The sequence below is a fragment of the Mesoplodon densirostris genome, chromosome 3, assembly GCF_025265405.1.
Source record: "Mesoplodon densirostris isolate mMesDen1 chromosome 3, mMesDen1 primary haplotype, whole genome shotgun sequence".
NCBI classification, from domain to species: domain Eukaryota; kingdom Metazoa; phylum Chordata; class Mammalia; order Artiodactyla; family Ziphiidae; genus Mesoplodon; species Mesoplodon densirostris.
In genome coordinates, this window is record NC_082663.1 from 123,091,307 (window position 1) to 123,117,760 (window position 26,454).

The window sequence follows — 26,454 nt, forward strand, 5'->3', positions numbered from 1 at the left end:
CTTTTTAGCTATATTTCTTTGTATTATTATTTTTTGTGGCTGCCCTAGGGATTACAATATACATCCATAACTATTTACTGTCTATGTGCAGTTAATATTTTACCACCTCAGATAAATTGTAGAAGTGTTGTATCCAGATAGGTCCATGTCTACCCTGCTTTCCATTATGCTAAAGGGTTATTTGTATTACATCTACATACATTATAAATCTCACAAGACCGTGTTACAATTTTTGCTTTAAATTGTTACATGGTTTGTAAATAAATTGAGGAAAAAGGCGAACGTTTTAAAAGTCTTCTGTTGTTTACTCAGATATTTACCATTTTCAGTGCTTTTCATTCTTTTCTGGAGATTTGAGTTTCTATCTTATATCATTTCCTTTCATCCTGGAGAACTTCCTTTAGGGTATCCTAAAGTTCAGGTCTGCTGGTGATAATATATTCTAGTTTCATTTTATGTGAAAATTTCATTACTTAGTCTTTATTTTGCAGGGTGATTGCTGGGTATTGAATTCTGGCTTGATGATTTTTGTTCTCTTTTATTACTTTAGAGAAGTTGCTCTGCCCTCTTTTGGTCTCCATAGTTTCTGTCATGAAACCATACAGTAACCAGAGCACTCTTCCCTTGTATGTAATGTGTCATTTTTCTCTTGCTGCATTAAAGGTTTGCTTGTTATCTTGGGATTTCTATAGTCTGACTATGATGAGCCTTGGTGAGGGCTGCTTTATAGTTATTCTGCTTGGTTTTCATTGATCATCGTGTATCTTTACATTTTTGTTTCATCAAATTTAGTAATTAGTCATGGATTCTTCAAATATTTTCACTCTTTCATTCTCTCCCCCTTCTCTTTATAGAATCCCATTTACACATATATTGGACTATTTGATATTATCTAACAGGTCTCTGTGGCTCATTTTTTGTTGTTTTTCAATGTTTTTCTCCATTTTTCACATTGGATAATTTTTTACTAAGCTATCTTCAAATTCACTTGCTCTTTTATTTTACATCTCCATTCAACTCTGAAGTCTGTCCAGTTAATTTTTTTTTTTTTTTTTTTTTTTGCCGTACGCGGGCCTCTCACTGTTGTGGCCTCTCCCGTTGCGGAGCACAGGCTCCGGATGCGCAGGCTCAGCGGCCATGGCTCACGGGCCCAGCCGCTCCGCGGCATATGGGATGCTCCCAGACCGGGGCACGAACCCGTATCCCCTGCATCGGCAGGCGGACTCTCAACCACTGCGCCACCAGGGAGGCCCATGTCCAGTTAATTTTTAATTTCAGATATTATATTTTTCAATTCTAGATTTTCGTTTGGTTCTTTTTTTCCCATTTGATTCTTTTTTATTGTTTCTATTTCTCTGAGGAAATTTCTTATTTTTTCATTCATCCTATGCATCATTTAGGTTATAATAACCATGTTCAAATCCTTGTCATTTAGTTCCAACATCTGGATCATTCTGGGGTCAGACTCAACTGATCTTCTTTTCACTTGAGAACATGTCCCATTTTCTTGATTCTTTGTATGTTGGATAATTTTGGACTGTATCCTAAACATTGTGAATATTAAGTAGTGGAGATTCTGGATGTTGTTATTTTCCTCCATCAAGTGTTATTTCTTTTGTTTTGGGTGGTAATTATCTTATGAACTTCAACACCAAACTGCTTCTTAGGTGGCAGCTGCAGTCTCTGTTCATCTCTTCTGTCTTCAGCTTAGTTGCTTTGAGTCTACACCATGCATGATAGCTTAAGAGACAGTCACAGATATGGGTAGACAGAATTTGGGCATTCCCTACATCTCTCTCTCCAGATCTTTCCTTTTGGCTATTCCTCCACCCTTTTCAGTGTATCTTGGTTCTCCTGGCCAGAAAGACTTTCTTTTTTTCACAAGCACCCCTGCTGCCTTGAGTATGCTGTGTCATCTGTCCTTAGCCTAAGCTGTGAACATGGAACTTAATTTATACAGCTCCCCCTCTACCCTCCTGTAAGTGTGTCCTTCCTACTGGAGCGTCTCTTGTTCACTCTCCAATATCTCCAGCTTTCTACATTATATCCAAGTTTAAAGTGGTTTTCTGCAGGGAAGTCATCCAAGAAGGTCTCATTCCATCATTTCCAGAAGGAGAAGACATATTACCAATTCATTATGAATGTGGAAAGCTGGGAAGCCCCACTGCTGAAAAGATACTGAGCATGAACCTAAGAATTGCTTAAAATCTGAGCCATTCTCTTAAAAGAATATCAACTAACATTTTTTTCCCTCTTCACTTAGAAATATCACAACCATTTAAAGATGACTTACTCCATCCTCAATTACCATATTCAAAGTTATAAAAGAAGTATTTTAATATGACAGGATTTGGTTTTCAGAAATTCATCTGGCTATAGATCCATTTCCCCAAATTATCCCTGACTCACTTCAAAGACTGTGGAATAGTTTGAGCCTTCATTTTTTGTTCCCAATAGATGCCCAGCCTGTAGTTTCAGAGATGTGCATGAAAGGCGGTTTAAACCAGTTCACATTTATGGGGTCAGTTCACATTATGGGGTCAATGCCCTTTTTGATTTCTTCTAATGAGATTTGCAGCAACACTGGGACTTTGTGGCTTAGGTTCTGTCCCTGCTGGTTATTTTCCCTCTAAAGCCACCATCTTTCATGACATTATAATCATTTCCACAGTCACCAACTTTTGTGTCTCAAGCTGAGAAGTAATACATTCAGATGAAAAATATGTAATAGGAGGAGAAGGGCTACTAGGAAATAACCTGTTTTTAATCACATAAATGTCATCTGTAATAAGACACAAAGAATAAGAAATATTAAAAATATAAATTTAAAAAAATATATATATAAATTAATAGGAACTTTTCTCTACCAGTTTCCCGTTTGGCTTCTGTATCTCTTTTAATATTATTGACTTGACTTCCCTTTTAAGGACACTATTTGGTGGATTTAAGAGGCAAAAGCATGAAGTCTACCTTATTAGCTTGCCAGCAGCATCAGTATCTATTTAGATGAGTGCAATGTTAATTATGTAAAAACAGAAAGTATGGAAACAAGATTAGAAGTTTGCTCAAAGGTTAACAACAGGCATCTCTGAAAAGATGGGGCTAAAGGAATTGATTCTTTCATCTTTTTACTGGCAGAAAAACATATTTAAGCTCATGATCCTTAGACCAGATCCAGGATCAGCACCGTCTAGATGAAAGGATACTAAATCAGAGTTAGAGTGTACACTCTGGGAAGATGGGTTCACCAGGACCCTGGAGGGCTGGTACAGGAACCCATCAGCACTTATTTACTTTTTCTAGCACCACCCCTCACCTCCACTCCACTATACTTTTTTTTCTTTTTTAAATGCATATTACTTTATTATATTTACTTTTTATTTTTTGGCTGCACTGTGTGACTTGTGGGCTCTTAGTTCCCTGACCAGGGACTGAACCTGAGCCCTCGGCAGTGAGAGCGCAGAGTCCTAACCACTGGACCACCAGGGAAGTCCCTCCACTACACATTTCTTCTCACCCCTGCTTCCTGTCCTTGCCAATTGATAACTCTTAAAAAATCCTTGTACTGTCATTTTAGCAGGGTTTGAGAAGAGAGAAGAGGCACTATTCTAGGCTCTGAGGACAGAGCAGTGAGCAAGACAGAGAAGTTTCCTCCTCTCCTGAGTTTATGTTCTAGTGAGGGTTGTTCATATATAAATGTAGATGAGTAGAGACACAGATGACTTCACATAGTATTAAGTCTTGAGAATACAACAATATAGGGGGATGTGACACAGTGCAACAGGTGAGGGGATGATTGCTTTAGAAAAGGTCATCAAGGAGGTTTATCTGAGGTGGTAACATTTGAGTGAAGAAGAGCTATGACAAGAAGGAGCCAGCCTCAAGTTCTAGGAGCACAAATTAAATCAATGGTGTGTTTTTACAATAAATGGGGTCACTGAAGCCAAACCAAAATTATATCTATGTTTAATGTCTTAAGGAAATAAACCAATATATCTACAGTGGTTACAGCTGGATATAAATTAGAACCTGGGAATCCATTTGCCACTGCATAGTTTTCCACATGTTTTAGAATGAGAAGAATATTTAAAATAAGAAGTCAACATAGATCTAGAAGGAGATACAGGGCTCAAAACAAAGGCAAACTTAGATCCCTGTAAGCAACATTTAACCAGCTCAAAATAATTGTGCATTGGAGAGGGGTTACCCTGAGGATCTGAGGGAGTCCCCAGACACAGAGTGTGACAGACAGAACTCTCTAGGGGGTGGAGCAAGGGCAGCAGGGTCAAGTGAGCACAGTGGGACTCCTCTTACATCCAGGCCTCATTCATGCCAGCAGGGACCACAGCACAGGGACCACCTCTGCAGGGACCACCACCCTTGGGGTCCAATGCTGCTTTCTGGAGGGAATTCCATTCTCAACACAAAGAGGAGACCGAGTGAGGCCCAAGGAGCTGCTAGAGGGAAGTGAGGTAGAGGAAGAGGTTTACTGATAAAGAACTTGGTAGCACTTCTAGTTTCATGACATGTGCAGAAATATTTTAATGAAAAGTCATTAGTTTAACAAAACTCACTTGTCTTTAACTTAAATCATAGGCTTTTGAAGGAAATTTAATTAATGAAAACACAAACTTTTTTTTTTTTTTTTGCGGTACATGGGCCTCTCACTGTTGTGGCCTCTCCCGTTGTGGAGCACAGGCTCCGGATGCACAGGCTCAGTGGCCATGGCTCACGGGCCCAGCTGCTCCGCGGCATGTGGGATCTTCCTGGACTGGGGCACGAACCCGTGTACCCTGCATCGGCAGGCAGACTCTCAACCACTGTGCCACCAGGGAAGCCCCAAAACACAAACTTTTAACTATCTGAAAGCATATGTTATGCCAACAAGAGATACTCTTGTGTCTTAATTTTTATTTTCTGGGAACCAGAGGCAAAACTGGAAACATAAAACTTTCATCAGTTTGAGGCTCATGTTTGGCTAGAGCCTAAGGAAAGAAAATGCAAGGGATCTAAGCTGAAGTCTAAGTTTAGACAAAGAAGTCCCACCATTTCTATATAGAGGCAAAAAAATTCTTAACTCGTAAAAATCAGTTTTTATCCCTCCCAATCCCAGTGTGTCAACCATGATAGAAAAGAGATTGAAAATCTCAAATAGTTAACCCCATTTTTATACGTTGCTCTCATGCGCATCAAAGATGGGGAATGAGCAAAACAGGGAACCTTCTTATAACACACACAACTCAATAACAAACAAACTAAAAATCCATTAAAAATAGGCAGAGGACCACAGATGTTTTTTCCAAAGAAGATGTACAGACAGCCAACGGACACATGAAAAGATACTCAACATCACTAATCATCAGGGAAACGAAAATCAAAACCACAATGAGATATCACCTCACACTTGTCAGAATGGCTATCATCAATAAAAAAAGCATTGGTGAGGATGTGGAGAAAAGGGACCCTTTGTGCTCTGTTGGGAATATAAATTGGTGTAGCCACTATGGAAAACAGTATGGAGAATGGTTCCTCAAAAAATTAAAAATAGAACTACCATAGAATCCAGCAATTCCACTTCTGGGTATTTAACCAAAGAAAATGAAACCACTAACCCGAAAAAATATACACACCCTTATGTTCACTGCAGCATTATTTACAATAATCAAGATATGGAACAACCTAAGTGTCCATCAACAGATGAATGGATAAAGAAGATGTGGTACATGCATACAATGGAATACCACTCAGCCATAAAAAGAATGAAATCTGGCCACTCGTGACAACATGGATGGACCTAGAGGGCACTATGCCAAGTGAAACAAGTCAGAGAAAGACAGATACCATATAATTTCACTTACATGTGGAATCTAAACAAGACAAATGAACAAACGAAACAAAACAGAAAGAGATTCAGAGATACAGAGAACAAACTGGTGGTTGCCAGAGAAGAGGGGAATGGGTTTGGGTAAGAGAGGTGGAGGGGATTAAGAGGTACAAACTTCCAGTTATAAAATAAATTACAGGGATGTAATGCACAGCACAGGGAATATAGTCAATAATATTGCAATAACTTTGTATGATGATAGATAGTTATTAGACTTACCACAGTGATCAGTTTGTAAGGTATAAAATGCCAAATCACTGTGCTGTACCCCTGAAACTAATAACATATTGTAAGTCAATTATGCTTCAATTTAAAAAATATGCTTTAATTTACATTTTTTTTAATTAAAAAAGAGAGTAGTTTCTTGGTCATGTGTCAAGATGGGAGTAGCAACTCAGAAGCTTTGGCATCTGCAGCTTTGGACTCATACCTTAACATGCTACAAACCCCCCTTCCAACAGGGAGGTTGCGGATGATGCTCTCTGAGGACATCCCAGCTCATAGGTCTCTATATGGACTTAGGAAACTGCTTCACAGTGGCCATGGACAGGCAACCCATAGGCCCAATCTAGCCTTGTGGACACACTTGGCTTGGCCCCCCCCCCCCGCTTTTTTTATTGCTCTAACGTTTAGAAATTGGAAGAATAATCCAAGTTTATGGATTTTGGGGAAAAAAATATCAGAAGATCTGGCAACTTTGGGCCTACATTCTTCTGTGGTCACACTTGGCTGGAATTAGCAGTGGCTGCCCCAACTGCATGCAATATCCACCTTGTATTTATGTTATTTTGTACACACTTTTGTTTGCTCTCTCTGCTGCTGCTTGGGCTGGACCAAAACAGCCAGCCTTTTCCACTGCGGCTCATGATGCCTGCCACATAAACACAGGAGAACTGGCTGTGGCCAGTTGAAACGGCCAGCACTCATGCATAGGTTGGCTCCATCTCTGCTCCCTGAGCAACAGAGACGGTTCTTGCTTCCCCTGGAAACTGAGAGAGCAAAACACTTTCAAAACACTGGGGAGTGATCCTCAGGTGGGTGAATAAGTTTGAGATCAATGAAAAGCAAAGTACTAATGAGAGCTCTGTTCATTTTTTCCCCTCTCTTGAGGACATTTTTCTTCTCTATCGTATCCCTTGGGGGATTTTAAAAGGAGTATTTGGGAGCGAGTTTCATGGGAGAGTCACAGATTTTAATGAGTGGGCTTAGAAAAATTTAGTCAAGTGCCAGGGCTTGTATTTTAACTTGATTTCCTGGTCTGAGAAGGGCCGGCAAGTGGCCCACAGCCAGGCAGGCGATTGTTAAGGGTGGGGATGACTCACTCTGAGGGGTGTGGAGAAGATGACCCAAAACTTTGGAAAATCTAGTCTTAACTCACATTAGGAAACAGCCCCAAACAAATATACTTTCCACCCCTACATTCCCCTTCCTCTTCCAACTGTGTTACATTCTATCTGTAAGTGTATTGGGGCTTTCTAAGTCCTTTATGGGTCAGCGGAGTAAAGTAGTCCTTTCATATGGTCAGAGTCCTGGTTGAAAATCACTGTGCAAGATTTTAAAAAGCAAAAAGATCCTTCACACACGCTTGGACTCTCCTCTCCCTTATTTGTATTATTCAATGATGCAGATATTTCCTGGCTCCCAAAACACAGCTCAACCTTTGAGTATAATGTGATCTCAGGTCTTCACCTGGATCTAGGCCACAGCTACCTGCTTTGATTCTTCATGGGAAGAAAGCCCTAATAAGCTCACAATATGACAAACAGACCATTTTAGTGTTTCCAGAATTATTTGGTAGGTGGAATAAGAAAGTACCCTCCTCCCAACTTTTCTTAACTTCTTGACCCAGAGTGTCAAGTGGTCAGTAATTATTAACATTTCTATTAGTCATCCAGCTACATGTTTAGAGATAACATACTTTTGCTACTGATAGATAAAACTTTACAGGGAGTCATGTGTGAGCCATGTTGCAGAGAGCAGTATACTGTAAGATTAGGAAAGCACTGTTTTGTATTAAATATGTGAAAACTTTAAAAAACATTTCCTGGGCTTCCCTGGTGGCATAGTGGTTGAGAATCTGCCTGCCAATGCAGGGGACATGGGTTCGAGCCCTGGTCTGGGAAGATCCCACATGCTGCGGAGCAACTAGGCCCGTGAGCCACAACTACTGAGCATGTGCGTCTGGAACCTGTGCTCCACAACAAGAGAGGCCGCGACAGTGAGATGCCCGCACACCGCGATGAAGAGCGGCCCCCACTCGCCGCAACTAGAGAAAGCCCATGCACAGAAACGAAGACCCAACACAGCCAAAAATAAATAAAATAAATAAATAAATTTTAAAACAAACAAACAAAAAATTTCCTTAAGCCAACAATAGCCCACAAGGGTTTCATTCATGCGGTAATCAACAAATATTTACTTTCTACTTCATTTCTGGACTTGTGGAATTGAGTGGTGACCAAGATCATCACGGGCCTTGCCCTTTAGAAACTTGACCTCTAAGGGGTACAGGGGTTGATGGTGGGGAGAAGGAGAGGGACACTGATACAGTCAAAGAAGATGAAGCAGATAATAGACAGGGAAGTGACTAGGGGAAAGTGGGATTCTTGGATTAAGTGCTGAGGAAAATCCTCTTTGAGAAAGTGATATCAGTGTTTACTCCTGAATGATGAGAAAAAAGCTAGCAGAAACAGAGACACAGACATAGAGAACAAATGTATGGACACCAAGGTGGGGGAGGAGGGGTGGGATGAATTGGGAGATTGGGATTGACCTATATACACTTATATGTATAAAATAGATAACTAAAGAGAACCTGCTATATAGCACAGGGAACTCCACTTTGCTGTACAGCAGAAACTAACACAACATTATAAAACAACTATACCCCAATTAAAAAAAAAAAAAAGCTAGCCATGACAAGGGAATAGCATTCTGGGAAAAGAAAACATCAAATGCAAAGGCCCTGAAATTGAGAGGGTGGTGGGGAGAAAGCTTGGCAGATTAACAGAAAGAAGACCAGAGTGGCTGGCGTCAAGGTAAAGAGTGGTACCAAAGTCAGAAAGGTAGGCAATCCCCAGTCATAAAGGGAAGCCATTAGAAGGTTTTTCATGGTGTTGCAATGCATCTTTTGGGAACTCTATACCAGGGCTGGCAAACTACACCCTGTAAGCTAAGTCTGGCCCTCTGCATGTTTTGAAAATAAAGTTTTATTGAAGCATAGCCATGTCCAGTCATTTATGTAATGTCTATGGTTGCTTTTGTACTGAAACGGCAGATTTGTGTAGTTGCAACAGAGACTAAATTGGCCCATAAAGATGAAAAATTTTAATGAGCTACCTGGCCTTTGACAGAGAAAGTATACCAACTTGTACTTTCAAGTATGCATTCTTAATGGTTTTATTGGATGTTGCATTTGGTTTATGCAAAGCTGACTACCGTGTTAGCTTCATTCTCAGAAGACACTAGATAAAACAGCTAAAGCAGGAATATTTCAGAAAATAAAAATTTGCCTTGAAACAGGGATCAAACTCACTTGTATCACTTTAACAAGTAAGTTAACCAGCCATAGTCTGTTTCATCACAGCAAGAAGCTATCTCACACTGCAAGAAGTCTGTAGGCAAGTTTGATGAGTTCCGTGGGAAGACACTGTCATCAGTGATCCAGGTGCTTGCTTGCCATCTTTCTGCTGCCTTCAAGGTGTGGGAAAGCTCACTCCTCCTGGCAGCAAGATGGCTACCATGAGCCAAAGACGGTTTAACTATAGGAGTTACTGCAGACAAGATGTGAGCTATATAGCAACAAAATAGGTTAGGTATTTCCTTCCACATGCCTTTTTATTAGGGAAGAAAAATCCTCCCTGACCCACTGCTCACATCGTCTACTTATATCTCATTGGCTACATCAGGCTGTGTGCACACCAGTGTCCGGTAAGGAGAATGGACTTACCAGGATTGGTTTAAGCTACCTAACACTCATCATCTGGGAGCCTACACACATACATGGAGAATGAATGCCCAAACAAGGTCAGGCTTCCACCAGCAAGGAAGGTAGGCAGGAAAGGCTGAGAGCTGGGCAGCCAAGGGTACCTGCCACAGGGTGGGATCTTCGTAACACAATCCTGTGTCCCTGTCTATTCAGAGAATGAATGGGAAAGGTGGAAATCAGCAGAGAAACAGAAACTGAGCAAATCCTCCCATTGGGAGGCGGGTGAGCAGTGGTGGAATATGGTTGATTGCTCATTTCTTCCATTTAATGTAAATATCATCTATTGTGTCCACAACAGGTTGAGTAATTCATTCCCACATGTGGAAAACTTGCTCTCAAGGCAACATATACATTTAGCTTCTCTGGTGAGTCATCTTTCTGGACAGCTGTCTTCTGAGCTCAAAGAAACCACAATTGTTTGAATGTGGACGTGGTTCCATTGAGTTTTGCAAGTAGGGGCTTAATACCATATTGGGTTTCCCTCCCGTTCCCAAACAGGTTCTTCTCAAACACATCTCTCGTTATTTGCATTCTTCACCTCTCCAGCTGGCTGGAAACCACAGCCTCCTTTAACTGTCTACATCAGGGTTTATTTATTTATTTTTTTTTGGAAAAACTCCCCTTCTGGGAAAAGCTACATTTGCTTCTTCAGTCTCATGTCTATTCCCCATGTATTTAGAGTGCCTAGTACTTGGCCCTTGGGGAGCTTAAAGTCTGATTCTCACGAGGCTGAATTAGTTGCTGTGTTAATGGCATTTTCTGTGACAGCTGAGAAGTTATTGTAGAGAAAAATATTAAAGGTCAGGAGAGCTGAAACCCTGCAAAGACAAGACCAGAAAGAACTGCCTTGAGCTGTGCTTTATTAGATGAATTTCTATAATATCTGAGTCTTGGTTTTGTTTGATTTTGTTTTAAATAGGGGAAATTACAGCAACAGGGAAGTGACTGAAGTTTTGTGATATTTGTGGAGGACTGGCCAAGGCCAAGTCATTTCCATTATGAGACTAACTCACTTGGATTAAACTGAGAAAACAAATGGAGAAGACATTTATTAAGCACCTGTTATGGGCCAGGTGGTGGTTAAGGCAGTCTCCCTGCTCATAAGGATCTCCCAGTCTGGTGGGCGAACGCTGGCATCTAAACAAGTTAACTCCAGCTCAGCGGGATGAAGTGTAAAGGGCATAGGCAGGACTGGCTCATACTTGAGAGCATGAACTTGACCACCAGATTCTGGACCCACACTGTGTGACTTTGCGTGAGTTACTGAGAGTTCACAAGCCTCAGTTTCCACGTTTGTAAAGTGGAGGTACTACTAGGGTGTGCATCACATGGTTACTGTGAATACTAAAGAGATGTCCGCTCGAAAGTTATTAGCATTAACAGTTGGCACGTGGTGAATGTTTCAGAGTTTGGTTAACTGTCAGCTATTGTTATGTGTCACCAGAAGGGCAGCTCTGCCAGAAGCCTGCTGGTTAAGCACAAAAGAGAATGGACTTGAGGATATGGGGAGGGGGAAGGGTAAGCTGTGACAAAGCGAGAGAGTGGCATGGACATATATACACTACCAAATGTAAAATAGATAGCTAGTGGGAAGCAGCCACATAGCACAGGGAGATCAGCTCTGTGCTTTGTGACCGCCTGGAGGGGTGGGATAGGGAGGGAGACGCAAGAGGGAAGGGATATGGGGATATATGTATATGTATAGCTGATTCACTTTGTTGTAAAGCAGAAACTAACACCATTGTAAAGTAATTATACTCCAATAAAGATGTAAAAAAAACAAAAAAAGTGGCTTGGAAATCAAACTCTACCACTTAATGTTCTGTGACCTTGGGCAAGTTATTATCCTCCCTATCCCTCAGTTTTCTGCTTTGCAAAATGGAGGTATTATCTAACGCAAATAATCGTTGTAAGACTTAAAGATGTGAAACATGTAAAGCTCTTAGCATGATGACTGGCCCATGTAAACTCAATAAATGTCAACCACACTACTTCAGCTGCTGTGGCTACTGAAACAACAAAGGCAACCACCCACAGGGCCAGAACACATTTTGCAGAGAAGATGACACTCAGAAACGTGTGCTGTTGGTTGCAGTGCAGGGGTCAAAGCCATCTGCCTCCATGGCTGTGAAAACAACTCTGCACCTGTTTTCTGGATCACGGATCAGTGGCATCTTGTTTGTGCAGTTTGAACAGAACATTCAATTATGGAAAATTTGAGAGTTGCTGCATCTGTATTTTCATGGGATAGTACAGGGTGTAACAAGTCCTGACGCTTGCCTACCTTCTTCCTAAATGGCCAAACTTTCCTAGAAGTTTTCTTCTCAAGTTACAGAAAACACCTTCAAAAGCATCGAGGTGAGTATACTATGCTACACTGACCCCTAATGTCCTCCCTTTCCATCCCCCAAAGCTCTGCTTGGGCACAGGACTCTAATTTTAGTGTGTGGACAGCTCTGTGCACCGGCAGAAGTTCTAGGAAATGGATATGAAGGAAGCAAATGACTGGTGAGCAGGATGACAGGAGAAACCTACAGATGCTTCTGTGCTCTCCAGACCCTCAGTGCCTGGCAGGCAGCCAGTTTTTCTTACCGGCAGTGACATCACCAAGGTGGCGACATATGTCCCTCCTCTTCACTAGTCTCCTTACAATAGTGTTTGGGTATTAAGTGTTCTTTTAGAAACAGTATCACTATCTTTTCTTTCTTTCTTTCTTTTTTTGTGGTACGTGGGCCTCTCACTGTTCTGGCCTCTTCTGCTGTGGAGCACAGGCTCCGGACGCGCAGGCTCAGCGGTCATGGCTCACGGGCCCAGCCGCTTCGCAGCATGTGGGATCTTCCCGGACCAGGGCACGAACCCGTGTCCCCTGCATCGGCAGGCACACTCTCAACCACTGCGCCACCAGGGAAGCCCACTATCTTTTACTTTTAGGGGATAACTCTTCCTCTACTCACAGTTCAAGTACTGCAGTAGAGTTAACCGTACTGCAAGCAGTTCCCTAGGGGTACATGCCTGGCCCAGGCATAAGCCCACCAGAAAATTCCCTTCTGCCAGCCTTGGTTTAGCAAGGGGCACCAACTCAATTCAGGCCTACATCTTGCAGAGAGCACCATGGCACACCCGAGAATACCAAAGATCCCATGCAAGGCCTAGGAGAGAGAAGAAAAACAAGGCCTAGGGACATTGGTTAAGTCCCTGAAACCTCCCAAACCCTGGACTTTTCATTTATATGCACCTATAAGTTCACCTTTTTGTTTAAGCTGGTTTTAGGTTCTGTTTTCTGCCTCTTGCAACCAGCAGAATCCTAATGTCCTCAAGACCAGTGTTTACATCTTGCACAAGGAAACTGGCAAGATGCACACAGTTCAGCTACCATAGGTTATACTTCTTGCCCAGCCAAACCTTGCAGAATACAGCAGAAGAATGTCCAAAACCACTTTGGCTCAAGGGGAGAGTACAAAAGAAGCACTAACAAATACTCTGTTATCAGTTAAAAGCCTGGACCTGAGTCCTGGCAATGGCTTGCTTTTGTGTCCCTATTTCTACACTCATCAATCAGAGTACACTCACAGCAGCCCTCCAGGGGATGATTCAGAGAAAGAGGCAATCCAGGGACTTGCGCAGGGTTGGCTCGATCTAGACCCTGTCCCTGGAAAGTAAGTCTCTGCGTAAGACTTTTTACCCAGAAAGCGAACTGTTTTCAAGGACCATTTTCTGACTTCCTTCAAAAAATGAACAATTAGCCTTAATTTTTATTCTTGAGGCCAAACTGGGTTATGACTCCCTATCGTGTTTTCTGAAAATGAGAAAACATTGGCTGGCTGTAGGCTTGTTCCTAGGATTGATATCAGGTTTTACCGTGTTGTTTATTCCAAGTTGTCAAACTCAGACTGTTACTCAATTTTTTTTTTTTTTTTTTTTGCAGTACGCGGGCCTCTCACTGTTGTGGCCTCTCCCGTCGCGGAGCACAGGCTCCGGACGCGCAGGCTCAGCGGCCATGGCTCACGGGCCCAGCCGCTCCGCGGCATGTGGGATCTTCCCGGACCGGGGCACGAACCCGTGTCCCCTGCATCGGCAGGCGGACTCTCAACCACTGCGCCACCAGGGAAGCCCCTACTCGATTTTTGAGGGTATTTTATTTGAGGGTGAGGGAGGAACAGCAGCAATAAACCCAGCAGCAGCCATGAACTGAGCAGTTAGCTTTGTGCTTTGTTTCTGTCAAGCATGTCAAATGTAGTATGTGCATTCACAAGCAAGGTCCTTAGAACAGGGGTAAGTGTGATTATTATCCCCATTGTATACATGAGGAAACTGAGCCCAAGATAAAAGCTATTATCTTTGAGAATCAGAGCTTTGACTCAAAGCCCTTAAACATGACCTTACCTTCTTGATATTTACCCAACTAAAAATGACCATGATTTAGTTAGCCATAATACTAGCAAACAGAAGAGTTACATAAACCTCAATTCTCTACCCTGAGAAAAATGTACATTCTAGGGGGATGCCAAGACTCACTGACTCAAGACTCAATTAGAAAAATGACAAAACAGTCTATTTTTTAACCCACATTGTTAAGGGCTATAGAACATCAGAAAAGAGAGCTTTCCTGATGGAGTTGCTGTGGATATGCTGTGGAAGACACTGGGGGTTTTGGATGCTTAGATCACTTTGGCTTTTTAAAATTTCTCCAGTCCTTGAAAGCTAAATAAAGAAAGACATAACTATTTATTTTGCTTTCTGTAGCCCTTGTTAGGAGCTTGTACAGCCTAATATACACAAACAAGTAAATACTGTTTGGTCCACTTAGATAATTACATGCAACTATGAACTTATGGATCTGAAAGGTTTTCAGAAAAAGAGACAACTACAAGACCAAGCAGATAATGAATTCAAGATTCTGGCTTCTTTTTTCATTCTGTCTTTAAGCGTGAAGATCCCTGGGATAGATTTTAATCAGTCAGCTGAGAATTAACAAGAGCAGCTCATGTGTTTTGAATACGGTTCTTGGGACAGAAAATATAAGAGAAACAATTTTGTTTAATGATCATGAGTTACTTCAAAAAAGGGAAACAACTTGCTAAATCTGATTTGTAGCACCAGCCCTGCCCAGCCATCACCTTCCCTTTGACTTTACACATGGTAGCAAATGAGTCTTTTGCAGATTTCAAACCCCAAATGACAGTCTTAACACAGAAAAGGCTATCCGGCACCAAAAAACTGAAGGCGGTGAAGTAAAGCTGCAAAAGCAAACAATATGGGGTGGGCACAGTTAGGCAGTACATGGCTTCATCTCCTTCTCTGAGGGGACATCACAGCATTACTGGAAAGCGAATGGCTGAGCCCTGTGCTGGGAGCAAACTCCCACTTTCTCTGTGACTCAGTGTGCACATCTTTTTTCTGGTCCTTCTACCTGTTGAGGAGCAGCTTTATTTTCAACTGAAATTCAGAGTTTGAGAGAAGTTTACGTTGTGGTCCAAGCTGTGGAATATGCTTTAAGTGGCATGGCCTCTTGGGAAACATCTGTGGCTAAGCAATGTTTGCTTTGTATGTGCAGGAGCTCACTTATGTGTAGGTAGGATGACTTGGTTATAAATGCATCATGCACCCCACAGGATGACCTTTTAAAGGTAAGTCTTTGAAGGGACAATTTCCTGGTTAATGTTTTCTCTTTCCGTACTGAGATCTTAAGAATCTCTGGCCTGGTGCTCCTATGTTTTCATGCCATGGTCTTCACCTAAACACTTGAAGATCATCATCAACAGCTACTCTTGGTGGCATACCCCTTGACCAATGATTCTGAGATTTGGGTAGATGGGTAGGTAACTCTGCACAAATAATTTTACTAATAGGCTCAGCTTCATTCAAATGACAAAGGGGATTGGGAGGGAAGGTTGGAAAAAGCAGCAATAGATCATGTCACTTTGAATAAACTACATGCTCCATGAGAACAGAGACCAGAGCTGGGTACACTGAGGATTAGCAGACTATGGCCCATGGGCCATCTGTTTTCGAATGGCCTGCAAGCTAAGAATGGTTTCACATTTTAAATGGGTACATTTTATGTGGGTATGTAAGTCCCTACATAATATCCACGATTTTATTTCTTGGCCTGCAAAACCTAAATTTTACTTTTTGACTCTTGAACAAAGTTTTCTGAACCCCTGGTTTAAATCATTTTAACTTCAAAGACTAACACAATGTCTGACATGGGCATTAGGTTAAACTGAATATTTGCTGGTTTGAATCATCTAGAATTCACAGTACTGACTGTGATTCAATACCATGGTCCATGTGCCTCAACCTGGCGAATGACCAACTTGGGCCACTGATACACAGGGAAGTTTCCCAGGGGATTCTGGACAAGAGCTTTCAGATGGAATCATTGTGCATGAAAGAGGGGCCCAGAACTGCTATGGATGAAGCCAACTAGAGTGGGTTGCAGCCAAGAGGATCACAGGGAAATGGTGCTCCTTGGATGAAGCAACCTTACCTCTGGCCCTCCTGTCAAATGAACTAATACGTCTCCATAATACAATAACTATTTATTACTTGCTTATGTGGCAGTCACTGGGTAATTGTTTTATAGACTTTATCGCATTTCATCTTTAAAACAACCTGTGAAGAAGGTATACTTCCACTGACATATAAGGAAAATGAGGCACAAAGATTTTTTAAAATAAGCTTGTAGCTAGTAAGTGGCAGAGCTATGATCCACACTCTGGTTCTACTTCAAAGTTGATTCTCTACTCTTAATCACTATTCTATACTGCAGCTTTCAGCTCTATACAACTGCGTTACATGCAACACTATATAACATGCTTAGGAGAGGCCCTTTTTTGACAATTTGCACTTGTAAAAGATGCAAGAAACCAACACATTTTTCTCAGTGTTCTTACTTATGAGCCTATAATATTAAAATTATTTTCTCATCTCATTCTACATAGGATCTTTGTTTTTGTTTGTTTGTTTTGCGGTACGCAGGCCTCTCACTGTTGTGGCCTCTCCCGTTGCGGAGCACAGTCTCTGGACGCACAGGCTCAGCGGCCATGGCTCACGGGCCCAGCCGCTCTGCGGCACGTGGGATCTTCCCAGACCGGGGCACGAACCCGTGTCCCCTGCATCGGCAGGCAGACCCTCAACCACTGCGCCACCAGGGAAGCCCTTTTGTTTGGTTTTTAAACGTAAAGATAAAAGAGGTTTTTATTAATAGGTACAGGTGGAGTTATATAGCTCTTAAGGTGTTATGCATCTTTATGCTTTTTGGTAGACTGTAAAACATTTATTACCATATTAAATCGCTTGGACACACATGCTTTCCAAAGATGAAAAAGAATGTTATTTTAAGACAATTTATTAAAAACAATTGTCCCTTTGAAAAGTCTGTTTCTGTGCATTTATTATATCGACTATTAAGGTTACTTTGTTTTCTTGGGCACACACAAGTAAGAAATGTCACATAGTCAAGTTAATTCCTGGGAAACTCTTTGGCACTTTCATTATGAATAAGCTCTTTCAAACCAGGAGGGCAGTGTTTGGTAATTTACTGTTGAAGTAGACACCAAGTGGCATTCTTGACTGATGAAAAGGAGGGTTCACTCCCTGGGAGAATCTAGCTAAGCCAACACATTTTGTAAGCTACTGGAGAGAGGATGAAAAAAATGTCACATCAGAGGGACTGTTCAGTGACACCCAACACCAAATACTTTGACTTTCTACAGACTAAATTCAGGTGGAACAGCTACATCACAAGTCTGCTAATGAGAGAATTTGTCTTTTGTTTTTGCATTTGAATGAAACTTCCATAGCCTAATGGTACTGAAATGTCACCTGGCGTCTCTCTAGATGGCTCTAGGGAGAGTTGGTGATTTTCATCCAGTTCTCAGAGCACAGTATTTCTCATCCCAGAAATGTTCTGAGTTAGACTAAATTTTGCCAAACATAAAATAAGCACTCTTTAGAATACATTAACATTAAGAGCTGAATGAATCAGTCAATAGCATTTATTTGTTGCCCACTGTGTTCAGTCCCAAGGAGGGGGTGGAAAGTCACAATTAAAAGAGAACACAGGGTTGTAGATAGGGAACATTTCACAAGCGAAAATGTCAACTATCAAACTTCAGAGTCTAAAGAGAATTTGAAAAACCATTTTCCAAATTATTTTCTAGGGAACAAAGCTCTGTAAGATATGACTAAGTGCTCTAGGGTCAAATAAGTTTAAAAAAGTGCTGTTAACAGGTTTCTTCATGCATGAACCCATGGTGCCTTTAACATGCTAATATACATGGCAAAGAATCTCCAAGTGTGGACCTATAAGGTGCAGCCTTCCCTATTTGGACCAGATTTGGGAAATATTGCCTAGAAATTATTAGTCAACTTTCATCACTTTTTATAAAAGAAGAAAATGAGGTAAAGTGATTTATCCAAGATCACACAGCTAATTATTGGCATAAATAGGAGCAGGACTTAGCGTTTTCATTTTGAATCCAGTATTTTCCAGCAGAGGCTGCTGTACAATCCTAGTTTCATAAAATATGTATTTGAGTGATTGTTCCTCATCTCACTAAATTGATTGGCTGTATTATTACATAATCACAGTTTAGGAGAATGAAAGATCAGGGATTTAGGGGATAATAGCTCTGGCCTTGAATCTCCCTCTGCTACCTGGGAAAAGTTTGCAAGCTTACTTATTCTCTTTGAGCCTCAGTTTCTGCATCCACCAGGTGGGAACAGTAACACCTGTCTGGTTGAATTGTTGAAGCATCTTATGTAGAGGCTGGTGGTAGCCAGATCATCTAGAATCTGAGCTCTGGCTAGGAGGTCAATCTCACTCCCAAGGCAATGGAATTCACTGGAGGAGTTAAGAAGGTCAAGGTCATGAGTTTGGTCAGACTGGAACCTTTTTGAGGAAAAGCGTTTCCTCTCTTTTCTCACAGTGCCTGCTCTAACACATTGTACTAAATAGATGTTTAATCAACAATAAATGACAACACCACACAAAACATAAATAGAAGCACAAACAGTAACAGCTTTACCATGCTACACATATAAAACTACACATATGTATATAGAGGAGATACCATTAATGGTTTTTGTATCTTATGAAAAATATGTTTTGAATAGTAAGACTCCTCTCTTTTGAGTTCTATTTGATATTGGAAAAGGAAACATCAGCATGTTGAAAAATAATGGGTGCTTAAATGGCTGGGCCCAGGAGGGTAATTTATAGTACTTAATAGTATAGTTAAAACTAATTCCATTTTCCTAAGATGGATTGCTTTTCCAGTGCCCCGGCAGGTTACCCATGTCATGGACTTTTAGTCAGAGGCATCAACTTCCCCAGGACTGGATATAGAGTTGCCTTGTTACCTCATTTGAAGGATGGGAAAAATAAATTCGTTTGTCAGGAATTTTGTAGGGTCATTAACTTCTCTCTGCCTTTCCAAATAAATATGCCAGCTTTAATTTTTCATGCAGATGGTTCACCTACATCCAAAAATCCAGGTAGCCCTTCTCGGGAGACAAAGGTCATAAAGCAGAAGGAGCTCAGCTCTGTATAATCCCACAGAGCTGGGTCCCCACCTCTGAGTGGTTGGAAATGCAGATAAAGAGGAAAGGTAGGGCCTCCCTGGTGGCGCAGTGGTTAAGAGTCCGCCTGCCGATGCAGGGGATGCGGGTTCATGCCCCGGTCTGGGAGGATCCCATATGCCGCGGAGCGGCTGGGCCCGTGAGCCATGGCCGCTGGGCCTGCGCATCCGGAGCCTGTGCTCCGCAACGGGAGAGGCCACAACAGTGAGAGGCCCACATACCGCAAAAAGAAAAAAAAAAAAAAAAAAAGAGGAAAGGTACAGAAGAGGGACTTTTATTTACTTTTGTTTGCCTTTAACACAATTTCCGCAGGCAGTCATAACCACTGAAAGCTAGAAATGGTAATGACTCTACAACTTCTCTGAACCTTCCAAAATACTCTTACAAATAAAAACAAATGATGTAATAAGTACAATAAGCCTCTGGGGAAACTAACCATAAAGGACACTGGAGTGCATACAAACATACGTGGCTCTGCCCCACCAGGAACACATTCCTTCTGAAGACTAAACAAGAATCTTACACTTCAACAAGCCAACTGTGACCAACAGGCCTCAGTGTTGTGAGAGCTTTGTTGTTAAACCACAGCCTTTCATTGTCCCTTCAAGACATTCTGAACGATTCTCAACATCTGTAAGATGCGCCACATTAAGCATAACAAAGGAAAAAAAAGACATGCTCCCGGAAACAACATTATTAAAAATAAATATATTACACAGTGTCTTGCCTAGTTCTAATTAAAGGGAAAGACCAGGGACAGGAAATTTTGGTTTTGTTTTTTTTTAAGTTTCAGTGATTTGACCTAACTAGTATATTTGTGTAATTTTGTTAATGCTCTAATTAAAGTTATGCTAAATAGCCAAACACTGAAGTGTTAAGGAAAATGCCACAGAATAATTTTATATGGAGGAGAGGAGCTTAATTAAAAGTGACTTAATTTATATCCTTAGGGAGCCTAAATGCTAGAAGTAATGTCACTGGGAAAGAATATTTTCAGATAAAAAAAAAAACCCACATATTTTGTTAAGGAGCGGATTTGGGTATTTGATAATACAATAGTATAGTATGGTTTTTTTGGTTTTTTTTTAAACTTGAGTGCTTTCTTAAGAGTTGTGGAGGCTTGCATAAAACTGAATTTATGTTGGCTTAGGTTAGCCACTAATGTTTTTCATGAAACAACTAAATGTGTACTGATTTGATGACATCATACTTTGCACCCCCTTCGCCACCATGGCAGACAGACTCTAAGGTGGGCCCCAGGGCTCTTGTTTCCTAGTGTTCATGTCATGCTGTAATCCCTTCCAACTGAGTGTGCACAAAAACTTGGACTTACTTCTAACCAATAAAATATGGCAAAGATTTCAGTATATCAGTGGTTACAATACTTATGATTATAACGTCTGTCTTGCAAGCAGCTCTCTCCCTTGCTGGCTTTGAAGAAGCAAGTTGCTCTAGGTTGTGAGCTGCCTGTGGAGAGGGCCACTTGGCAAGGAACTGAGGAAAGCCTCCAGCTGACAGTCAGCAGAAAACTGAGGCCCTCATTCTGACAGTCTGTAAGCAACTGGATTCTGTCACCAACCATGGAAATGATCCTTCCCCAGTTGAACCTCTGATGAAACCCCAGCCCTGGTCCACACCTTGACTGCAGCCTTGCAGATGACCACTTAAGCCTTAGGTTTTTTCTAATGCTGTGGCATGGGGTGTCCATGGGAACCCACTCTGTACTCACAAATGCACAGACCCAAACTGTAGGGGACTTAATGCCTGTGGAACCACTGTTGAACATTGGGCAATGGAGGATATGGATACATACTTCTCCCCTTTCTCCTTAGGAAATGCATTTCATAAATGTCCTCAAGAGGTCTAATGGATTTGAGCACTCAAAGTCTATAGCAGGTGCCGACTTGACAAAGCTTCCTTGAATTGGCCTTTCCTCTTGTTTCTATCTTATCCCTTATTCACAGAAACCATGAGATAGTAAATACATATTGTTTCAAGGTGCAAAATTTGTGGTAGTATTGCTAAACAACAATAGATAACTAATACTCTTAGCTAATTCTAGATATTAAATGACCCATAGCTCTGGGGAAAAAAAAGAATGAACCAGTATCACTACTTTTGGCAGCCAATTGTAAGCTATGTTTATGGGAAAACAGACTGGTCTATACCACATTCATTGGTGTTATATGGATGCATGTGATCTGCCTTTCTACCCTTCAAAGCCCTTTGATTAAAAACAATAAACAGTCGAATTAATTATAATTTCTCCAGACAAAAATATATTCTTGTATGATACAGCATAGTTCTGAAAATGTAAGTTTTAGTCAAAAATCACAGTGAAACATTTCTGACCTGACACATATTAATTTTTTGTTTTAAAATAGCAGAAGCCATCAGGGCAGTGAGAATGTGCCCTTACTGTTGCCTTTTTATTTCCCTGTATTAAATTATATATTAGAATAAAATATCTAAATGCTTTATCTTATGCCATCTAATATGCCCTTGGGCTGATGGAGAGAGTCACTTTCTATAAGTAGGACACGGAACGCAGAAGTGGCTGGACTTTCTGTTTACAGAGTACTTTCTGCACCAAATTCCACAGCATCTAATCCCACTGATCCCTGAAGACCCCTTACATATCTCGTTAGGTGGCGAATACTACCCAGGGAAATGGGGGCAGCAGGGGGCTGGGGAGCAGAAGGCCTCATGACGAGGTGGCCCAGTTCTTACTGCCTCTTCAAGTTGCACTGGTGGGAGGGGGATGACAACAGAGCCTATTTGGGCATCTTCCCTTTGTCTGGTTGACTAGGCAGGAACAGACGCTTAAATGGCACAAACATATGAATGTGGGTGTTTAAATGAGGTTATAAGACACAAGAAAAAGAGCAATTGCAAGTTGTGGAGCTTGGATGCAGAAGCTGGTTAGATCCAGCACCAGATAAAGCTCTAAAAAGTCCTACTCATTTGTCCATTAATCATTTGCCCATTTAAATCTATAGGTCAACTACTATTTGCAAGGAATGAGGCTTGGTGTTGGGGATCAATGGTATTCGAGAAAGACACGGTCCCTGTTTGAAAAAGAACAGCATATGCAAAGACCCAGAGGAATATGGTGAGCTGTAGGACCAGGCCAGAGGCTCGGAGAGGCGGGAAAGAGAGAACAGGCAGAGCTTGGAAGCCAAGGCAAGGGTGTTTGAAGAAGTACAATTTGTAAACAGTTTCCCTGACTTACTCTTTTGTACTTCTCACTGCCATTCTATTGCTGGAACCCTTATATTTTGCTTCTGCCAAGTGACCCCATGCCCTTTGCCTTGGCACTCTGAAGAGGCCCAGCCTTTCTTGGCATTCTCTGGACCTCTTCTATCTCATTAAAGCATACTGGGGGTCATAGAGCATAGTAACAAGGGCATGCATGGGCCCTGGTGTCAGACAGTCCTGGCTTAACACTTCATTTCCATCACTTCAAGTCCAATGACCTTAGGTAAATTGTCCAACCTTTTTAAGAGCATAAGGTTGTTGAGAGCATGTTGCTTCTTGCCTAGGAGACAGTGTGTGCTCAAACAATGATAGTCATTATTAATATTTTCTGCTCCTGAAGCATTGGCTAATGCTGATAAATTAATATGCAATAATGTGATAAAGGATACTCTAAATACTCTTGGGAGGAGAGTTTTTAAATGCCTAAACCCATTGAATTGGTCCTCTAATGCTGGGAATGTCAAATGGCGGGGAAGGCTTGTGTGAGAAAGAGCCCCCATTTTTCGTTGTGTACTGTGGACCAGGTAACATGCTAAGTGCTTTGCATGTCTTTTCTAATTTAATCCCCACAACAAATTTATGAAGTAGAGCTACCACTACTTCCTTTCTACAGATGAGATAACTGAAGTTTGGTAGATTACATTATTGGTCAAGTTACGTGACTGTCGCTGTCAGTAGGGATTTTTCTATCCTCTTCCCAAATGAGGTTTCCAGGGTGAGAGATCCCCTTGAATTATGCTCATGGTATCTGCAAATGTGTGCACTATGGGGCAACCAAACAGGGTACATGGATCCAAGTGGAAGTTTCCTTTTTGTTTTTGGAGAGTAGCTAGCTCAGCCCCACACCCTCCTTGAAATATAACACAGTTTACAGTTTTTTGTGTCCACCACATTACCTGCTATCCAGTATTCCAGGCCTCTGCTTCCTCACCACCCTGGCCTGACTGTCCCCAAGCCCCTACCCAAAGCCATCCTTTGGACCAAAAAAATGTTTACCTGGTCAGTGCTTAAGAATTTAACTAGTCTTGAATTTAGCAAACAGAATTTGAAAAATGTTACCCATGGCTCCAAAGCAAAAACAAAACTAAACTTAAAAAAAGCCTGGTTTCCTCCAGGCTCATTGCACCTGGGAAGGGGTACAGGAAGGTGAACAAACAAAGCCACTTTGTCTTGACTTCGGGCACAGAGGAGCAAAACTAACAAAAAAGAACAGAGGACCGAGGTGTCCCCCGGTTCAATGGGCTTGGATGTGGTGATGGTACAGAAATGATGGGCATATCTTAGAACCCAGATGAATTGCTGGGCATGAAATAATGATTCCACAACAACTGACAAGTCTGAAAGTAACTGAAGACTTCAAGAGGCAAACAAAAAGATGATTTCCCTGTGCTCTTCCAAGCCAGCCAGTGAATTCAGAGGGAAAAAGGAAGACAAATAGCTGAGACTCATGGAGGAGACAGAGATAGCCAGGGGAGAGGATGAAGGAGAGAGGAAAAGAAAATATGAATTACAAAGACACTCATTCAGTCAACAAGCATTTGGAAGCAGTAGAGTGCCAACAGTTGAATGCATGGCTCCACTGCCTGTTGGCTGGGAGACTGGGCTTTGCCCTGTACTCCTCAGTCTGTAAAAGCAGGAAAACAGGGATAGGACTAGTATTTACTTCTTAGGGGAGTTGGATAAAGCTCTTGGGGTACTATCTGAGACATAGAGCCCCCGAGCTGTTACAGTTATTATTTGTAGTATTATTTACTTGTTCACCATTTGCAAGGCACTTGGGGGGAAGGCATTAAGGTGACAGAGACAAGAACCCAACTCTGACCTTATAATCTAGTGGGAGATTTAAGAGGAGTGCACTCTCCTGCCTTTGATTGCAGTTTTGAGTCTCATAAGTTACCAAGAATTATGGGATTCAATCAAGTTGCTCAAATGAATAGAGTGCCAAAGAGATATGTGCAGGCATTGTTGTTTTATGGCCAGATAGCAATACTGGAAATAGAATGCTCAGATGGATTAACTGCTTTCCTGGGCCAGGAGATCAGAGAGAGTGTAGAAGGTCGCAGAAAGGAGTTTACATGCACAACTTTCTACCTCTTGGTCATATTCCTGCATTATCTAGACTTGTATACAGGTGCTTGTTGTGTTTCTGGAGCTAATTTAAGGTGGAGATAATTAAGTGCATGGACTTAGAATGATAAAAGTTGTCCGTTTTGTGTCTCTAATATTAGGTTTCTAAGCAACAACAAGATGTCTGGTCAGATGGGCCTTCACAATATATTAATTCATCTGTATTACTGCTCAAAGAATTTACAAATGCTACTCAAATTATGTAAGAGGCTGGCCTAGAGATGATCCTTTTCTAGGCCAAAATTCTCAGCTTTTTACGACAGTAGCAGCAACCTGAACTTTTAAGAGGAATCAGAGGTTGTTGGGAAGGTTGTTAAAATCCAAATTTGCAATTCGAACGCTTGCTGAAAGCACCCGGTTAGCTCAGCAGTCAATATAAATTACGAGAGGCTTTTGTCCTTATCCCCTCCTGGGGCACGTGGAGCACAGCCCTAAGGGAACTCCTATTACTCTTTTTTTCCAGTGCCCCAGGAGACGTGCACATCTGTTGTTGACACATGTGGAACCTCAGCTCTCCCACCACCTCTCCCGCTGTTGATGTGATCATGATATTTTCAAACCTAAGGAAGGACCTCCAGGCAGAAGGAAGACACACCTGACACAATTAAAACCAAAACAGTTGGCACGCTGGGATACAGATGAGGAATTTACTGCCTTTCTCTGTACACTCCGAGCTGCTGGATGTTAGTGAAGGGTTAAGCTAAGGACAAAATTAAATAATTGTATCTGTTTTCTCATTACATGAAGAGGTTGCATCACTTGGTTTTTCTTTAAAATCTCTGACCATAAAATTGTGACCCTTTCCTAATTTACCTGGGCTACTTCAAGTTTACTTTGGGGAACTCCTTTCCATAGACAGATTGACATTGCCTTTTAGGATCTTGCAATGCATGCTGGTTAAGAATCTTAGCCTGGGAACCACCCGGACCTGGGTTTGATACTTGACTCACCGCCTACTTACTAGCTGGGTGACCTCAGGCAAGTAGCTTCCCCTCGGCAAGCCCATCTTCTTATCTGTAAAGCAGGTGGGACACCCCACTGCCAGCCTGGGAGTATTCTTGTGAGGATTCAGAGAGACCTTGGTATCAAGTCTTCCTCTCAGTGACCGACACATAGTTAAGTACTCAATAGTTTGTTTTTACCATTGTAATTGTTTTACAAAAGAGACTCGAACAAATAAAATGCACAAGCTGATCTGTAAAATAATTGAAAATCTTAAGGCAATGCACATATATTTTGGCAGTTTAGAATGTGATAATTGGACAAACGTTTCTTCCTTGTTGAGTGCTCAGCAGAGTCTGCATACTGTGCTATTAGAAATGCCTGTTATAAGGGGAACAGACCTCCACCAGGTTCACAGTATCATTTGAATTTGAAGGCATTCCTTTCTCACAAAAGGAATTGCCATTTGAAAGGACAAGTCCCTGTGAGGAGTAGAACAGACAGCAGAAGGACTTGCTTTTAGCCGCCTGAGCCATCTCAAATAATTCATCCAGTCTTCTTGACCTCTGCTTCAATCTCTCTGTCCAGAAAAGCTGCATGCAAGGAGGTTACTGATTCCTTCAAGTTTGATTTTGGGGTCAGAGAGAACTAGCTTCAAATTCTAGCTGCA